The 20017-nt window shown below is 38.3% G+C and overlaps 1 protein-coding gene across 1 annotated transcript in view; it reads left to right on the plus strand.

Moving 5' to 3' along the window:
• PCNA (Proliferating cell nuclear antigen) overlaps window positions 1-20017 on the plus strand; it is a 175851-nt gene that overhangs the window by 126047 nt on the left and 29787 nt on the right. The window lies entirely within an intron of this gene.

Genomic DNA, 20017 nt, shown 5'->3' on the forward strand with positions numbered 1-20017 from the left:
CTGAAGATCACCGTCCACTCGCATCGGGATTATCGAAATCAGGTTTTACCAGACTATTATTGTTCGTCATTTTTCAGACGCTTCGTCAGCCGTTTTCCAATTCGTTTGTTGGTTCTTACTAGGACCAGCTTTTGTCACCGGAATACGATCCATTGTTTACGTCAGTATTGCCACCTTCCATTTGTCATTCTTGATTCCTTATTCTTAGGTCTATATTATAGTCAATGCTGCCCTCCTTTGGCACGATTGCTACAAAATCAAAAATTTCCACTTGCTGTATGTCACAATTGGGACATGAATTAAATTTTCCAATAACAATATGTCTCATTTGGAACATATAAAATAGACAACCTTTGACACAATTGGGACAAGTTATATTACATAAACTATTCTCAGTAATTACCGCTTATCACACCAGGAATAAGTCCATACATAAGTCGGTATTCTTTTCTCCCATTTGCCACTTGGTTCATCATAAAATATTCTCAGGAATCACCGCTTATCACACGAGGAATAAGTCCATACATAAGTCGGTATTCGTTTCCCCTATTTGCTTGTTGGCTTATCATAAACTATTCTCAAGAATCACCGCTTATCTCACCAGGAATAAGTCCATACATAAGTCGGTATTCTTTTCTCTCATTTGCCGGTTGGTTCATCATAAAATATTCTCAGGAATCACCGCTTATCACACCAGGAATAAATCCATACATAAGTCGGTATTCTTTTCAACTATTCTCAGGAATCACCGCTTATCGCACCAGGAATAAGTCCATACATAAGTCGGTATTCGTTTCCCTTATTTGCTTGTTAGGTTATCATAAAATACTCTCAAGAATCACCGCTTATCACACCAGGAATAAGTCCATACATAAGTCGGTATTCTTCTCTCTTATTTGCTCGTTAGGTTATCATAAAATACTCTCAAGAATCACCGCTTATCACACTAGGAATAAGTCCATACATAAGTCGGTATTCTTTTCAGATATTCTCAGGAATCACCGCTTATCGCACCAGGAGTAAGTCCATACATAAGTCGGTATTCGTTTCTAATATTCTCAGGGATCACCGCTTATCGCACCAGGACTAAGTCCATACATAAGTCGGTATCCTTTTCTCTTATTCACTGGTTGTCAGTTCGTTTAGAGTCTAAAAATAATAATCACATTCATAACAATGACACGTTATATCATAACAATATTAAACACCATTTTTTTTATTAGCTTCCCCAAGACAGCCACCAGAAGCGATTATTTGTGTACAGTCAATAGAATGAATATTATAGTGTCAACGTTTATGGCAAACCCGCTAAGTGTTTGCTCCCTTAATATCTCATTTGATTAATCTTCTTCTTAATTTGCTTTATGGCTTTCAGTAATTTGATTAATGATTTGAAAGACTAGTTATCGAGACTATTGATTTCAACACTCAAATCGATATTCTCAACTATTTGTGGAGTATCTACAGTAGTAAACATCTTTAGTTCACCGTGGGCTCTACCGCGGTTGTTTGACAGCTACAATGTCACGATCGCAATCATCTCTGATTGGTTAATGCTCGCTCACTATTGGCCACAATGCATTGTTGCAACAAGAATCGCACAAATTCAGCCAATCAGAACAATAATGATTGATGCAGGTTTTAGACAATCGCCCTACGTGTAATGTCTGCAGGTGATAATAATTGTGCAACTCGTTTGAAATTTTAATATAATTTAAGGGCACACACACAAGAGACAAATCCGTCTTTTGTTTATAATAATTATATTAATAATTTATTTATTTAGTAAAAATATGCATCTCATAAGCGCCTTTTTCCAAAGTCAAATAGCTAGTCAAAATTTGGGCAGTAAAGGTAGGGAATCCGTTCCTCCACTATTTATCCGATGGGGCTTGCAAGGTTAAGATTTACACTTCTCTGTATACTGACAATTTCATTTCTTATTTCAGATCTAAACCTAAGTCAGAGATCGAATTATTCGTGCATTATTTATACCCGAGAAACAACGATATGATAAAATTATGTGTTAGTAGGCTATATAAAGAAATACAACAATCCAGACCCTGTTATACATAACATTGCCACAGTCATTGCCGCTTCATTTAATAACACCTTCGTAACTCTCTTTTGTTATTAGAGACACATGTTTTAAAGTTTCCTTTACTCGTACATAAAAATTGAACTTCGTAACTTAGTATTTCTTTCTAATTTCTATTATTACAGCAGATAGTATCATCTATTAAGTTGGTAAGCCAATCCAATAATAACAACAGTAAATATGATGTACTTGGTAGTTAACCTGTTGTTCAGTGTGTGTTTTTCCGAGGTAGTAAGTACCTAAAGGCTTTGATTTATGAAAGCAGATTGTACAACAAGGGCACCAAACAAGCCACTTGAGCCGAGTTATAAACACTGATTTTCACTTCGATTGCGAGGAAATGTAACAATATAATATTACTATAAGTACATATCTATAGATTGACCGAAAAGAGTAGGGATTAAATGAGGGTGCTGTAATGAGTTTGTAGGTAGGTATAGGTCGCAACCTCAATACAAGTGCAAAAGTTCACTGGCACCATAGAAATTACATAAATTCTTTCTCATCCATATGTCATTCAGAGAGACTGTTGTTTACCTCTAAATACCTTGTGTATAACAGCATGAAACGCACTTTAGTCCTCTTATAGCCTGCGTAAAATAGAACCTTACGAGCATGAGAAGTGGAAACGTGTTTTTATTTTATTATTATTTTTATTTTCCAAATTCTAAAAATCACGAATGCATGTCATCTATTAGTATAAGAGGATGTCAGCTACTAGTGACTTTATATGAATGTGATAGCTCACATAATTTTACCTTTTTTAATTATAAAACTCTAAGAACATTTGAAAGAACCACTGTTATGCTGATAAATAAATATTTTAATTCAAGTCCATTTATTTATTTTCATCTGATCTGATCAGTTAAATTCACTTTAGGTTAATATAATAATGATTCAATTCATTTTCCTTTCATAACCTCACCTCTCCTTAAATGGTGGTTGCAGCAAATGTAATTTATAATTTCCACAAGGGTGAGCAAACGGAACAAAAGTACATACTAGCACTTAATATAAATTTTATTGGTATAGAATCAAATAAAATTCCAACATCCACATGGCTACTTTCGTGAGCATGAGTGTTGTATGTCTTTCTGTTTCTGGTATGTACATAGTTAGATTAATTCAAACCTGATATTTCATACCCTATACTTACTAGGTATTCAAAGTAATCTAATAACTCTAATTTGGTCGAATAAGTAAACCTACAGATTCAAAATAGGTTCAATGTTACCTACTTTATCTAGTGGACCAATTAATTATTTATTAGCTGATCCACCCCAGGTCTAATTTTCCAAAATCTTTTCTTTATGTCCAGTAGTAGCTTAGTAGAGAACTCAAATCATATTTGATTATGCAGGGCCTGCGGGTTGATCTATGTCTGTCAGTACATAATACAGACTATTCAGTCGGTAGATAGGTATTCAATGGGTGCATCTGGCAATCGACTCTATTAGTCTCCCTATCACTGTCTATCATTCTCACAACCATACCATGCCTACCATAGACCCAAATCCAAAAATCTTACATTAAATGGTAGGTAATGAAAACACATGCACCTGACACATATTTCAGGCATTCTATCCTTAAATTGTACTAAAATATTACTATGTGTATAGTTAAGTATGTAATTATTTAATTAAAGAAGAATAACTACTCATATTGAGACTATTCAATTCAAAGTTTTAAGACTTTATTTTAGTTACTAGGTAAACTAGATTTGCCTCAATTAACCATAGTAGTATTCAGATGTTTCTTACCTTCTTATTACTGTATTACATAACAATACCTTGAGGTTACAGCCTCCATCATAATGAGGCAGGCCGGGATGGCTTTTTTTCTTTTGTATCATTACAACAGGCCTCACACCAAGAGTTACTGTGTTCTTATCCGATCCATGCAGGTACATGACTGCTTCCAATCACAACTTGAAGGTTATGTGCACTTCTCCACCACAGATGCAGGCCAAAACCACTTGTTCATCTCACATTCGTCGACCTCATCGTCAAGTCGGGGTCACAGGGTCGTGGACATCATCAGAAAAGTTGTCAAAACATGAAAAAAATGGTAACAGTTGAATAATCTCGGAAATATTTCATTTAAGTGACACCAGTATCAAGTACATACCTACTTGATTATATCAGACCCCTGTATATAACCCAAATTTTGCACTAAAACCATTGATTGACCCATTGATGTAGATATGACCGTTGTTATTGTAAGATTATTATTTCTATTTTTAACTAAAGCACATGTACATATTTCTTTTTTTAAAATGATTGTTGAATGATTTAAATTAAGACTTGAATAAAATTATATTGTTAACATTACTTCCTAGATAGATAAAGTTAAGTAGATATTCATTCTAAATTTTCACATTTTATTATGCTATGATAATGTACTATAGGTAATAATTTGCACACTCAGTTATTGGTTGAATGTGTTAGATCAAAACAGATTTAAGACCAAATTGTACCACATTCTAGCAAATAAACTCTATTTTTTATATTTCTACACTAGCTCATGTATCAAGTACTTACCTACATAATAATCTAATTGTTTTCTTGATTCTACTTTAATATAGGTAGGTGCCTATTTGGTTTAAAGTATTTCATATCACTTATTACCTTATTTCGATTTTAAAATACAAGGTGTTAGTACTACGGTGCGTTGCATCCAGTCTTGAAATTAATACTAATACTACTTATAACTTCATAGATCAAATCTTGGGCTAGGTATGTCCCTACATAATAATCCATTAAAGCGGTCAGAACAAAACTATAATCCCTTACTTTGAACTCTCAAATAAGTCATAATGCTGATATCTACTTACTATTAATAATTATAGCCTTCACTTACTCTGTTCTAAAAGTATCAATTGGTAATATTGTAACTTATCAAATACCTACTTAGGTATTTTGATGCAGTAATCTAACATTAGGCACTCTTAATATTCACCCATGCTTTAATGAACATCCACTGTAAGAAGGTAAGTACACAGATTCACCGCTTTCAATACAACCAATGGATGCATTGGACCCATCGACCTACGTACTTCTGCTTGTTCCAGACAGTGCAAGGTGCTTTCCTCAAACCAATCTCTTGAGTAGTTGCGTTGGAGACAAGTCCTCCAACTCGACACAGGTCTACTCAAGTACTCCCAAAGTAATAGTGTAGCACCATTGCAGTTTGTATATATTTCATATTCACTTTGTTATTCGTTCAGGTAGGTTTCTTCATATAATTTCCGATATAAGTACCTAATAAATATGTTGCTATGCGTCTTGTACAGGCACTTTTAACATCTTCCAGGATAGACCCGCATTTTTGGGCATGAATCACATCCAATCTTCTGATATAAACAACTTAACCTCCAATCCGGGTTTATTAGTCTTGGGATGACCCTAATATGAATCAAACGCAGTTCCGATGTCCACAGTCTTATATTCAGGTACACTTGTAACATCCACTTAGTTTATATCTAGCTTAATTAATCACCTAGTACTTATATCTCGCTTAATTACTTTTATCTCGTCCATCTTTTTCTCTCGCTGCGTCCGTCCGACGCCGCTACCACTGTCACACCTCCACTCACGGGTGACAGATGGCAGGTTTTCTGTGTTGCCTACAGTAGGTACCTATTACAACAGCTGTCCAGAAAAATAAGTTTGGAATTTCATTTCTGGACAGTAGCTATTACAACAGCTGTCCAGAATGAAATTTCATTTAATACTTATCATAAGTTTAAATTTGGAATAATCTTTCTTCCTGAATAAGATGTATTAATATTCTTTTTTTTCTTCTTAGTTAGATTTTTTGTCTTCATATTATTAAAAGGCGCGAATTGACTGTTCGTTTTAAATTATTTATTACGGGTTACAGCATTTTCTAATTTCCATTGTAATTTGTAGGTACTTAGACTCATCATTACCGTTGGTTACTTTTCAGACTTTTTGCAAATAAATAACCTCTAGTTCGGAATGCAGTTTAATCAGATTTTACTGAAAGATGACTCAAGATACTCAAGCTAAAGACTCAACAATATTCAAGCTAAAGACTAGCACAGAGGGTTGACTTGATGATGATGATGATTATCTTTGGAAGAGCTACCTTGCATCGTAATCCTGTTTCTCATAGGTAGGTACCTACTTAAGAATTCTACAAATGTCATGTCGCTATTTCGATTTTAGATTCAATCGTAATAAAAAAGTTTATGAGTCACGTACAAAGATTCTCAATTCGCTAGACACGCATATGTGATCTGTCCGACTGTAATGTCTAGCATTAGAGGATAAGACCACGTTCCGTGGGAGGAGACTGCGTGGTAGTCACTGACTCGTCATTCGACAGAATTTGTCACGTATTGGCCGCGCGAATATTCACCTCATTAACACTGAGTAATTTCCGGGTTAGGTTAGGTTAGTTAATCTGCTGGGGTACCAGCCAGGTAGCCTCCCCGTGTGCATGAGTGTTGCGAGTCCCTTTCGGATACGTTCGAGGGGAAAAGCCGTGCTTGGGCCGCCGCGGTGTGTCGCGGTAACATGGCTAACAATTTTTCTTCATGGGAACTGCCCTGGCAAGAAGGGGGTGCTCGTCTACGCATTCCACTGAGCCCGAGCAGAGGGCACAGTAGACGCACACATGGGGAAGTTGAGCATTGCTCGTCGGAGACATTGAGGATGGGGAACGTGGAGAGGGAATCGCTCTCCCGCGAGTTCTGGCCTTTTATAGGAGGAGGATGATGCCTTAGTACAGTAGGTGGTCCTTCAGCGGACACTCACTGGTAGAGTAACGAGGAATTATCGGCCCCTTGTGCTCTGTCGTCAGCGGTGGAATGGAACTTAGAGAGGTTTTTAGTCGGTAGAAGTTCGACATAACTGTGCTCCCCGTGGCCTATATCCATGATGGATTTTCCTCACGAAGGTTCTGTGGCTGGGCTGCGCGAACTAATGTGTTTACTCCTCGGTGGTTACTAGGTAGGTATATAATTTGTTTATGTTTCCATTAATGTAGGTATTATAATGACAAAATGACGTGAATACCTAATGTCCGAGTAGAGGCGTGCCGGATGTTATTCAGTAATAATTCAGCTACGCAGTTGTTTTAATTAATTCGTTTACTCGATTGCTGGCAAAAAATATTATTTTCACGTGCTTTTATCACACATAGTTATCTGGACTTGTTTTCGTGTGTGAATGTTGAATAATTTACATTTTAATATATTATCTACTGACAAAATAACAGCCATGTTTTTGCGTCTTTCTAGCTTTTTCTATTCTACTGCGTATTTAAGAATAAGTCAGTAATAATAAAATTATTCACAATTGTTTTAAAATTCGCTCTAAATACCTACTTAGTACTTACATTACATACTTCCCCTTGATGTATAGGTAGGTATGACTTCTGTTAAGGGCATGTATCAATAACTATTAGGTATTGGATACTTAGGCAGGAAAGGCATTCCGAACCAGTGCTAGAATCTCTAGATGCAACTGGCGATTCAAAAATACTTGTAAAAGTTTAATTTTTTTTTTTTAGGTCTACATAATAATTCATTTCATCATCATTAGCGGCCCACTACTGAGCACGGGTCTCTTCTCAGAATGAAAAGAGTTTATTTAGCCATAGTCTGCCACCGCCCACGCTGGCCTACAGCGGAGTGGCAGACTTCTCACACCTTTGAGAATAATATTATGGAGAACTCGCAGGCATGCCGGTTCCTCACAATGCTTTCCTTCCACAATGTTAGGCTGTTATAATTCAGTTATACCTACTATATAGTATGTAGTGCAAGCAACACAACTCGTTTGTAAGTCATTCTATAACCGTACCAACCTAATTACTTAGTCAGCAAACGTGATAAACTGCACGTTTATAATGCACAAAATATGTTATGGTATACGTCATAAATACAATAAGTTATGTAAGCAATCCCTTTACTTGAATATTTGTTAAACATTATTTACCTTTAGTAGGTACTATAAATAGGCTCTATACCTAGCACATAAGCAGTACCTAATAATTGACTATATAGCTGCAACATAAAATTGTTAACTTGTGATGCTGTCAAGAGGCAGTCATCAATTCACTTTTTTTTTCTTTCGGTAATACTGCTGGCCCTACTGGCCGTTGCATTACGACAGACAGACAGACGTTCACACTTTCGCATTTATAATATTAGTATGAATGTCAATAGCCAATAATCAGCTGTACCGTATAAGTGTAAAGATAATGACGATTTAGTTCTACGTCAACTAGTGTTCTTGAACATAAAACTGGTTTGTTGTAAATCGTATCAACACACGTGCCAAGTAGGTACTAGGTACGTCCTACACTCACAGCACAGCCGGTCAACGTCACGCTGTTACGGGGTCAAGGAACAATGGATTTAGAACTGTCGATAGGGAACTCACTGTCCGGTAGGTTGAAGTGAACATTATGGGCGCCTTCAAATTTGCCGCAAAGTGCCGCGCGGCTGGTAAATCCATATAAATTAAAATGCGCGACTGCAGCGCTACACCCGCGCTGCGGAACTATAGGTAGGCACTTTTAAGGTCCTAACTTTTAAAGTTAGGCACTTTTAAAGTCCTAACGTCCTAAGGTTTATAGGTAGGCATAGTGTTTAATGTTCTGGATATATTATGGATGTTTAATGTAATGGAGAAAGTGTAACTAGTTACTAGAAATATTTGATAGGTTTGGCCCTGAAATCTGAGCAATCAGAATACGATGCACAAAGAAAGATGAACTGACGAAGATATATGAAAAAATACCAAAACCACAAAGCTTGCTCAAGAAAAAGCTGTATCTAAAGAAAGACAAGTGTCTTATATAAACAAGGCCGCTAATGACGTAACTAGGGCACACTTTCCTATTTAATTATACAGTCCACAGATAAGGAAAATCGAAGGAAAGTAACGGAAAATGTTAAGTTCCCACCACTCTGCCGACTCGAGTCAACAATAATAATATTAAAGCAAAATGTCATGTGGGTCAATGCCAAATATTTTGATTTCGGACGCATACATAACGAATATGTATTGGGAATATTTAATTTTATTTGGAAAGGCCTGTTGCCATAATAATATCAGTATGATAATTGAACTTTGCAAGTGCCTAAAGTTATCCAACAATAGATCATTATTTCATCATCTTCTCTACCCATCGGGTGTCCTATCAGAATGAGAAATGCTAAGGCCACAGTCTACCACGCTGGCCAAGTGCGGATTAGTAGATTTCACACAATTTTGAGATAATTTTGAAGAACGTAAGTAGGGTAGTTTACGTAATTCATTATTATTATAAACATAATTTTCTCACAAATTGAACAATTGACAATGAAAGTTGTAGTGGTACTTCATCATCATCATCATGATCAACGCATCGCCGGCGCACGGGTCTCCTCTCAGAGTGAGAAGGGTTTGGCCATAATCTACCAAGGTGGCCATGTGCGGATTGGTAGACTTCACACACCTTTGAGAACATTATGGAGAACTCTCAGGCATGCAGGTTTCCTCACGGTGTTATCCTCCGCCGTTAAAGCAAGTGATATTTATTTACTTAAAACGCACATAACTCCGAAAAGTTAGAGCCCTTGCCCACGGCGACTTTTTGTAGCGATACAGTAGCGATGCTGTCGCGCGTCCGCATCGATACAGTCGCGAAGCGGTCGCTAGCTATGTGCCCTCGCCCACGGTCTCAGATTCAGTCGCGATGCAAACGCGATATTGTCACGCTTCTGTGTCGATGCAAACGAGAAAAAATGTTGCACTGATGCTCGGTTCTCTATTCACGCGCCACCCTCCCTCCGTTCTTCCCCCGATGTCATCCGACAAAGTCGCGCGTTTGCATCGATACAGTCGCGATGCAGTAGCACGTTGCAAATGCGACTAACACGCGTTAGTAGTGATGCTGGCGTGCGTTTAGTAAACGCGCGACAGCATCGCTACGAAAAGTCGCCGTGGGCGAGGGCTCTTAGAGGTGCGTGCGTGCCCGGGATCGACGCCTTCTAATCGGAGGTTGGACCTCCGGATTAGAAGGCGGACGTCCTAACCACTAGGTGGCACTAAGCTATCACAGCTTATAGTGGTACTAACTTTGGATAAATGCTTTGAGTTTGAGTTTGTACATATCACTGGTTTTGTAAGTGTTCGGAGGGATATTGGATGTCATTACTGATCTCGGAGGAATCTAACGGATCGCAGGGTCGGGAGACGCACTAGTGCGCCTCGGACGTGCAGTGACCTGATTTAAAGGTCCCGGGGGAGGGTCCGCCTCGGTGGACGTCGCTGGCTGGGCGCGGTAGAAATGCTTCGGTGTTCCCGTGACCCAGTCGCCAGCGCAGCGCAGGAGCGCCGTTGGGTTTTAGTGGGCATTCCGGTCGCCTCTCGGCTGGCGAGTCCCACATACCCTGTCCGTTCACGGAAGGGATGCGTAAATGCATTTCCCAACGATAAAAAAAAAGGAATTTTACGGATGCCATATTATGAAGCAATGGAAAAGTCTAGAATAATCAAGAACCTGTCTGTCACCCACACTCCACATACCACAATAGGTATTGTACCTACGTGCAAGCCAATAACAAAAATTAAAATAAAATGTCATGTGGGTCAATGCCATGCTATCGATTTCAGATGCGGATTATTTAAATGGTGAATACGCTTGTACCACTTATATTTTATACCACTTTATTCTTATTTACCTTGGTAGTTGGTAGGTATCTAGCAATCGTTCTTCAATGAGGAGTGCTCTGAAGAGTGGTTCACCCTCCTTTTTCTACAACCGCTCCGAATGCTACCGCAAACAATTTCACTAGGTGTCTGGTGCACTTGGAACACCCGTTGACCCAAATCCTTTTTTCACGCACATGCAAACTGTGGAATCAACTCCCTTCGGCGGCGTTCCCATTAGATTACAACATGGGGGTATTCAAGGGGCCGACCAACAAATTCCTGATAGCCCGGCAACGCGTTGGTGGTTCCTCTGGTACAGCAAATGTTCATGGGCGGCGGTAATCACTTAACATGAGGTGACCCGCCTGCTCGTTTGCTAGCCATTTTTATTTTTAAAAAATTCTTCTTTCTTGGGCCCGTTTTCACACTTCCTTCACCTCCCGTAAAGTCCTTCGAAGTTTTTCACGAAGAAGCAGTCAACCTTACAGTAGCTGGCAGGAATACATCGACTATTAGAAAGAGGTTTCGGCTTCGTAGAACATTGTCTCTGTCACTCATACCTATGTGACGTTTTGTCGATCTCAACGACAAAGACAATGCTCTACAAAACCCCTTAGTGCTAAAAATTTTTTACGAGACATTTCACCGCGATTAATAGCCTCATCTGGTGACAATGAGCCAGCCATTTTTTGCGCAACATCCGTTGCGCAAAAAATGGCTGGCTCTCCAGCGCGGAAATGCAGCCAGCATTCTTGGCACCATTCCACGCGGTCATGATTTATATAGTAATTAGATAAGGCTAGCTTTAAGTTTTATTGTAATATTATACATGTAAAAACCCCTATCTCTTTCTAAAGGTCGATGCCATGATTTTCTGCCAGGTACTGTACACACAAACACACTTTCGCATTTATAATAAGGGTACTGATTTATCTTTACGAGATTTTTCAAAAACCTTTAGTAGTTACGAATTCGGGGGCACATGAGTAAAGATGCTTACTCTGTGGTCGTGGGCATCATCTCATCACTAATAATAAATTAATTATGTTAATGAAATAATTTAAGAACAATTACGTTTTAATTAGCATTATTGGATGGGTGTAGTATGCTTTTAATTTCGTTTATCAGAGTTCCCCTTGGCCTAAATAGCGTTAACGAGTTTGATTCCGGAGTTACTAACAGATCTATTTCAGTCTCGATGGATTAGGTACTACTCGACAGGTCGAGACGGCAATCGGGGTGGAAACGCTTCGCACGGCCACGCAACCGCCGCGCGCGCTAACCCGGCGCGGGATAGCGCGGGTGACGTGCGGATGTGCGGGACGTGTCCCCTCCGCCTCATACCCCGATTGCCATCTCGACCCTGCCGCGTACAGAACAGGTACCTAGGTACCTACCTACACTGATAGTTATAGGAATCTAGATTTATATTCTTTAATTGTAGAAAATACTGTAGGTAGGTAGGTACGGTTCGTTTGAAGTAAAAAGACGGCTGAAGTTATACCTGCGGAGTAGACAATTTATAAATATATTTAATGTCATGAAGTAAGAGGCGACGCAACGCGACGTGATATTTTATACGGGATAGGTACTTAGTTAGATATAAGGAGAGTGCTATCGCCACATGAGTATAGATAGCTATCGTCTAAAACCGGGGGTGTAAAATGTAAATTATACCTAGCTTAGGGACAGTCGGTGTTTCTGTATGCTGAATGAATAATTTGTAAGAACAATTAAATTGTAAGGATAAAAATATAATGAGAACGTTGTACATTTAAATGTGCAGATATATACTTTTTATCTATGTTTATCGATCAATAAACAATTTTTATTAAAAAAAATATATCGATCATATCAAATAAGTATAGATATGGACACGCTCAATATTTTTGTTCAGGACCGATTCTATTATTTTATTGTGATCTACGAATGTTTACTCTAAACATTAGTTACCTACAGATTACTTGTCCTTGCTACAATGTTGTCCTTCTAAATGTAAATGTTGCGATGAATTGCATCAGCAACACAATTTATAGACAGGTCAGTGGCAATGTCCATTAACATGTCACTTTATCGAATTCGATAAAGGTGTTTTGTTAAAAACAAGCCAGTATAATAAAGGCGGAAACATACTTACAAGACGCGCATGACGCGAAGAAACGCGAGGCGTCGAGTCAAATCAAATCGTCATCGTTCACATGAGAGCTTCTTTAATGACGCGTTAAAAAGCTTTCAAATTCGATTCAACGCTTTGAAAATAGCGTTGAAAATACAATGTAAGTGCAAGTTAATTAATGTGTTTGCATTTTAGTACTAACAAGAGTAATTTAAAAACTTAAACGGGTGTGGTACTGATTCTGAGCACAACCTAATTTTAGAGTATTCGTATCCTCTTCTTACTAATGTAATATGAAAAGGATAGACGCAGATTGACAGTTTTAAATTTAATTTTAAATGGTAAAACTCGTGATTTCAGCGCAGAGTCGCCTTTAAGTTTGTAGCGTGTACTAAAATTTAGTCTTTAAATGTAAAGTTCATGTTCTGTCCCGTTTAAGCATTGTTAAAAAAGAAAAGGATGCAGATACCTACTCTAAATTTAGTTTAGAGAAAGACAACGGAGTCGGTGCCTCTCTAGGTAAGTGTTCTTTTAAATGGTAGTTGAAAAAGAGGAGAGCAGCATACACAGGCCATTTAAAAAGAGAAATGCCTTAAAATATTATTCAAAAAAATGAAAAAAAGTACCTACCCGTTGAAGCAAGAATACCTAATTAAACATTCCGTCTCTAGATCGCCACAAAATATCAAAAAAACATAAAAACTTGTCGGGTAAAATAAAAACTCTTCGGAAAAGCGAGCGCTTTTCTAAAAAGCGTCAAAAAAGCGCCAGTGCGAATGAGGGCTATTCTCAGATTGTCCTAGGTAGGAACATCGTGTCGAGTGTTTTTGGTGTGATCGGCCTTAAAAAAATGTCGTGTTGTGTCTGACTTGCACGTGATATTATAAGACAAGTCAAATTCTTATAATAACACTTTTGATAGGTCCAAATCATTGAAATTATAATTTCAAGTATAGAAGTAAAAACTAAAAATCAAGTAGACGTTATAATATAACAGATTAATTATATTAACGCCTGCAGTACCTTTGCAAGAAATATTGTACACCGACCGTTTAAAAATAGATTGCGGCATCTAGAGCGTTGTCTCTGTCGTTGAGACCGACAAAACGTCACATAGGTGTGAGTGACACAGACGACGCTCTACAAAGCCGAAATCTCATTCTAAAGACCGATATACAAAATTTCTTGCCGGCTACTGTACTTGCTTATTCTGATTTATGTGGTACCACATCAGATTTATGTGGTAAGTTACTACTGCAAGAGGTAGCCAGTCCGCTCGGCCTTTGAAACTGGAGCAATAACCTATTCCCTTAGTTTAAAATTCAAACAGCTCCCGTGACATGGAAACATACAAAGATGTTTATGATTACAAAAGAAAACAGTTGTGCATAGTATAGAAACCGGCCAAGTGCGAATTACACTCGCGCACCGAGAGCTCCGTACTCGGGCATTTTTTTCGACACTTTCCACGATAAATCAAACACTGTCACTACCCATATTATAAATGCAAAAGTGTGTTTGTTTGTTGGTTGGTTGGTTTGGTTGCTTATTGGTTTGTTGGTTTGTTGGTTTCTCCTTCAATCACGTCGCAACGGGGCAACGGATCGGATGGGTTCCTTTTTTCCTTTTGTGTACGGAACCCTAAAACCGGTTAAATGCGAGTCGGACTCGCACACCAAGCCAAAGGTTCCGATTCCGTACCTTAGGTACCTACATATATATTTTTTTAATTTGCATAACCATAAGTGAGACTGATAAGTGAATTTATCTATGTGCATGACCATTTTGAAATTCGCCATCTTGGTTTTTTATTATTTGTTGTTATAGCGGCAAGAGAAATGCACGCTCTGCGAAAGTTTCAACTCTCTGCAGTCTACCCTACCTATTACGGTTCATGAGATAAAGCACGCTAACAGACAGACGGACGGAGTTAGCACAGTAGCAATATCGTAAAACTGTGGTAATAGGGGTCCCTTTGGGTACGGAACCCTAATAATACAGAGATTCATTTAAAACCTATGCTAGATAGAATTCTGATGCTTCTAGTTTGTATTCATCAACGCTGCATCCAATATGGATACGATTATTTATCGATACACCATGGACTATGATCATAGAATTTTATTCGAAAACTAGCATATTATGCTCGCGACTTCGTCCGCGTGGACTAAACAAATTTCAAACCCCTATTTCAGCACCTTAGGAGTTGAATTTTCAAAAATCATAATAGTCATAATAACTATCTGCATGTTAAATTTCAGCCCGATCCGTCCAGTAGTTTGAGCTGTGCGTTGATAGATCAGTCAGTCAGTCACTTTTTCCTTTTATATATTTAGATCTAAATACAGCAGCGTATTTACGATTTTAAGCTATTCATCATCATCATCATGAGCAACCCATATCCCACTGCAGAGCATTGAGTAACAGGTGTTTTTGCTTTGTAACTATGAGACACTTACTAAAAGTGTCAAGTGAGGTGTGGTACTGATTTTGAGCACACTTAAATTGTAGAGTATTTACATCCTCTTCTTACTAATTTACTATGAAAAGGGCAGACACAGTTTGACAGTTTAAAAATTTTGAGCTGTCAAACCTCGCTTTAGCTGCCAGTCGCGAGCCTCTATTGCAAGCTATATTGTTTTTTGTAGCGTGCATGTAAAGTTGGTGGTCTATCCTTTTTTAGTAATAGATATTTAAAAAAAAATTAAAAAGCCGACTTTTGTCTGGTCTTAACTCAAGTCTCAACTCTTCAATCCTGATGCTGCCTGCAAGGTACTGAACTCTTAAGCCGTGTGGATTTGGAAAGTTTTGCTGGTGAATTGATATTTTAGGTACCAAGCAATTACTACTTACACTAAAAAGCTTAAAATATTAAAAAAACCGACTTTCAAAAGCACTACAAAGTAAAAAATACCCTTTGTTTCTACACGTGTACAGTGTACACTGTACATGTATGTATGAAGTCGGGCGAGCGTAATAAAAGAAACTAAAAATCACAGCGTGAAGCTCGCTCGCTAACATATTTAGTAGAAACTATTTACATATAATAAATACCATTAATTGCGCAACTAATAAGCGTTTTCATAAACACTAGGATAGTACATAACTTTGCACTTAGCGAATTTTGCTTTGAAAATACAAAGCGTATGGATTTCATTAAACAAACGTTTGTTGTAAGACTTATGGCGCCGGCGACTTGTGTTTTATCAATATTATGAACTCAATTGGTATTTAAGTACGTAATATCATAATTAATAGTAGCTACTTAGGTACACGATCACTTCCACCATCAGTACCCTTATTATAAATGCGAAAGTGTGTTTGTTTGTTGGTTTGTCCTTCAATCAAAAATGATTTTTTGCATGGGCATCAGCAGTTGACTTATAAATTACTAGCTGATGCCCGCGACTTCGTCCGCGTGGAATTAGGTTTTTTAAAAATCCCGTAGGAACTCTTTGATTTTCCGGGATAAAAAGTCTATGTCACTCTCCAGGTCATTATCTATACACATGCAAAAAATCACGTCAATCCGTTGCACTTCTTGTTGTAATTTCTAAATTTCTGGTCTGGTCTGGTGGGAGGCTTCGGCCGTGGCTAGTTACCACCCTACCGGCAAAGCCGTGCCACCAAGCGATTTAGCGTTCCGGTACGATGCCGTGTAGAAACCAAAGGGGTATGGGTTTAATAAAAACATACCCCTTCCAGGTTAGCCCGCTATCATCTTAGACTGCATCATCACTTACCACCAGGTGAGATTGCAGTCAAGGGCTAACTTGTGTCTAAATAAAAATAAAAAAAACCGTTGCGACGTGATTGAAGGACAAACCAACAAACCAACAAACAAACACTTTCGCATTTATAATAAGTACTGATAGGGTTTTTAACTAAACGTAAAGGAAATTTCTAAATATTTTTAAATAGATACTTATGTATATCAAAAATTGTGGAACCGGGAGGATTCGAACCTGCGTCTCCCCTGGGTAGGTATCGTGCCGAGCGCCTTTGACCTTTGGTTTAGCAATTTTTGAATGTTTTTTTTCTAATTTCATTTTTGTCACTATCGTATTTCCATTTAATAATAATAAAAAACCAAGAGCAACGCCCGAGAGTCTATTAACGTAATTTTCAAAGACACTGAAATCATCGCCATCGGGAAAAGTGTACAGTTCAAGGAAGTGAAGTTTGCCAATTTTATTTTTAAGTCCAATCTGTAATCGGTTCCTGGGTTGCGAAATATCCTACTCTACTGGCTATAGCCCATTATTTATTGTCAGAACATTTTTTATATTAAAATACTAGCTGATGCCCGCGACTTCGCTCGCGTGGATTTAGGTTTTTAAAATCCCGGGGGAACTCTTTGATTTTTGGGGATAAAAAGTAGCCTATGTCACTCTCCTTTAACCTATACCCATGCATAAAATCGTTGCTCTGTTGCGACGTGATTGGAGGACAAACCAACAAACCAATAAACCAACAAACCAACAAACAAACACACTTTCGCATTTATAAGAGTACTGATTATTCGCATAAGCATTGGATTAGAATTGTTGGAAATATAGCCAAATATTTTATAACGCGCTAAATCGTGTCTCAGCCACTTCAAAGACGTCAATAATAATTATTATTCTTTGAGGGTTCTATACCCAAAGGGTGCCAACGGGACCCTATTACTAAGCCTCCGCTGTCCGTTCATCCGTCTGTCTGTCTATCGGCGAGCTGTATCTCGTTAACCGCAATAGGAAGAGACTTGAAATGTTCACAGAATGTGTATATTTTCTATTGCCGCTATAACAAATAATAAAAATTTCAAAATGTACGCCATGAAAATTTAAAAAAATGTTACAGAAAATTGCCGCTATTTTTATGAATAGCGAGCCCAATGGGCGAACCACAGGCGAACAGACTTGTAACGCCATCTGTTGAACTACCGAGTAAAGATAAAGTTTAAAATTAATAGGCGAGTGATTATGCGCAGATTTGAATAATTTCATAATAATAATTGAAATTATGATCAGAGCTACTTATAAATAATGCAAAACTGCAAACGAGCTACGAACGAGAAATAAAAGGTTGTTCTCATACAATTCTCAGACAATAGAATAATTATTATTAGTCCAAACCGGAGCTATAAATACCTATTATGGTTTTATTTATTCACAGAAATGTCATAATTTGATCTTGGTTCATTAATACTTAAAGTACACGACAGGTTGAGATGACAATCGATGTATGAGAACACCCGCACGTCACCCGCGCTCGCCCGCACCTGGTTAGCGTAGGGGCTGTGTCGGTGTGCGGGGCGTTCCCTCCCCGATTGTCATCTCGACCTGTCGCGGACACCTATTTTAATATCATTGCAGTATGTATCTACCTCACCGTTAATGTCAATTTCTAAGACAAGAACACGCAAAATGTACCTTCAAGTAAACAATAACATTGTTATGATCTTTAAAGCGTTGATATTTCATTATTATAAGGGGCAAATAGTTTATTAAGGTACTAGCTGATGCCCACGACTTCGTCCGCGTGGAATTAGGTTGTTAAAAATCCCGTGGGAACTCTTTGATTTTTCGGGATAACAAGTAGCCTATGTCACTCTCCAGTTGGTCTAAGTCTTATCTATGCCCGTGCAAAAAATCACGTCAATCCGTTGCACCGCGTTGCGACGTGATTAAAGGACAAACCAACAAACAAACACACTTTCACATTTACACAAGGGTACTGATATTCTCTCGATTTTTTCATAGATGACAGATTATACGGAGTATCTGCGACATGCAATGGAGCAGCAACCGACCGTGATCGCGTTAGGTGTCGTGAACTCGCCAGTCGCCTCCCATCAGCCCTCGACGGTAATGTAAACTGCCTAGTTTACACTTAACTTGTTATGTGACATTCATTTTTCACTAGCTGATTCAACCCGGCTTCACATGAGCCTTATTATTTGATGTTTATAGGAATCTTATCCAAAAGGTTCTTCCCTACTATCCGTCAAAAAATATATAAAAATAAAACAGTAGGGCGATTTCGTAAAACCTACACAATCATTATTATTGTGATTGGCTGAATTTGTGCTATTCTTGTTGCAACAATGCATTGTAGCCAATAGTGAGTGTCAACCAATCAGAGGTAATTACGATCGTGACATTGTAGCTATGTCATTCTACCGCAATCACGTAGCTGAATAAGCACTTTTTGAGCTTATTAATACAAGATTAACAAACTCACTCATGATAGTTTAAACGTTAAAAAAGATTAACAAAATTGAAATGATACCGTTTGTTTGTAATCGATAAAGTCTGAAACTATACTGGACAGATTTTAATAATAATTCTTTCTCCATTAGAAAGCTACTTTAGTCAGAACTCAGAAGTCAGAAGTAACATAGGCTATTAAGTACGTCAAACGAAGTCGTGGGCAAAAGCTAGTCCCTATATAGCATAGGTAATTATAGATGTATCGGTTCCGCTGAGCATAACGCTCTGCCGGCCGTACTGTTTGACGTCACGCGATATATTTATTTCAGGCTTTAGAGTTTAGTTACCAGTTTTGTACCTACCTACTTGACGTAGGTCAAGATGTAGTTACATAATGGACATCTTTACCTAAGCCACGAGCAAAAAGATCCCTCTATTTTGTTCTAAAATAGAAACTTCGATTGTGATTTATGATAAATAGGTACTATGAGCGGGATATAAAGCAGACAGCATTTCAGGGTCAAGAGGATTGACGAAATGGCCGAAACTGATTAGCTTTCAAGTAGATATTGTAACATTGAATATGTACAATATAGGTATGTAATTATGTGGAAGTACATCATAGATTGGCTAGGTTAGGTACTATAGTACGCGGCAGGTCGAAATCGCAATCGGGGAGGGAACGCCCTGCACACCCGCACAGCCCCTGCGCTAACCCGGTGCGGACGAGCGCGGGTGACGTGCGGGTGTACGGGGCGTCTCCCCACCTCATACCTCGATAGCCATCTCGACCTGTCTCGGACTATACTTATTGGTTGGTACCTACTTCCGCAGTATTCCAATTTGTATCAATTTGCCAAAACATTTTTTACTGATAAAAAATAAAAAATATTCAAAAAAATTTGGACATTCCGATGACGGCAGGACAGTAATT

Source organism: Maniola hyperantus, chromosome 5 (genome assembly GCF_902806685.2).
Source record: "Maniola hyperantus chromosome 5, iAphHyp1.2, whole genome shotgun sequence".
NCBI lineage: Eukaryota > Metazoa > Arthropoda > Insecta > Lepidoptera > Nymphalidae > Maniola > Maniola hyperantus.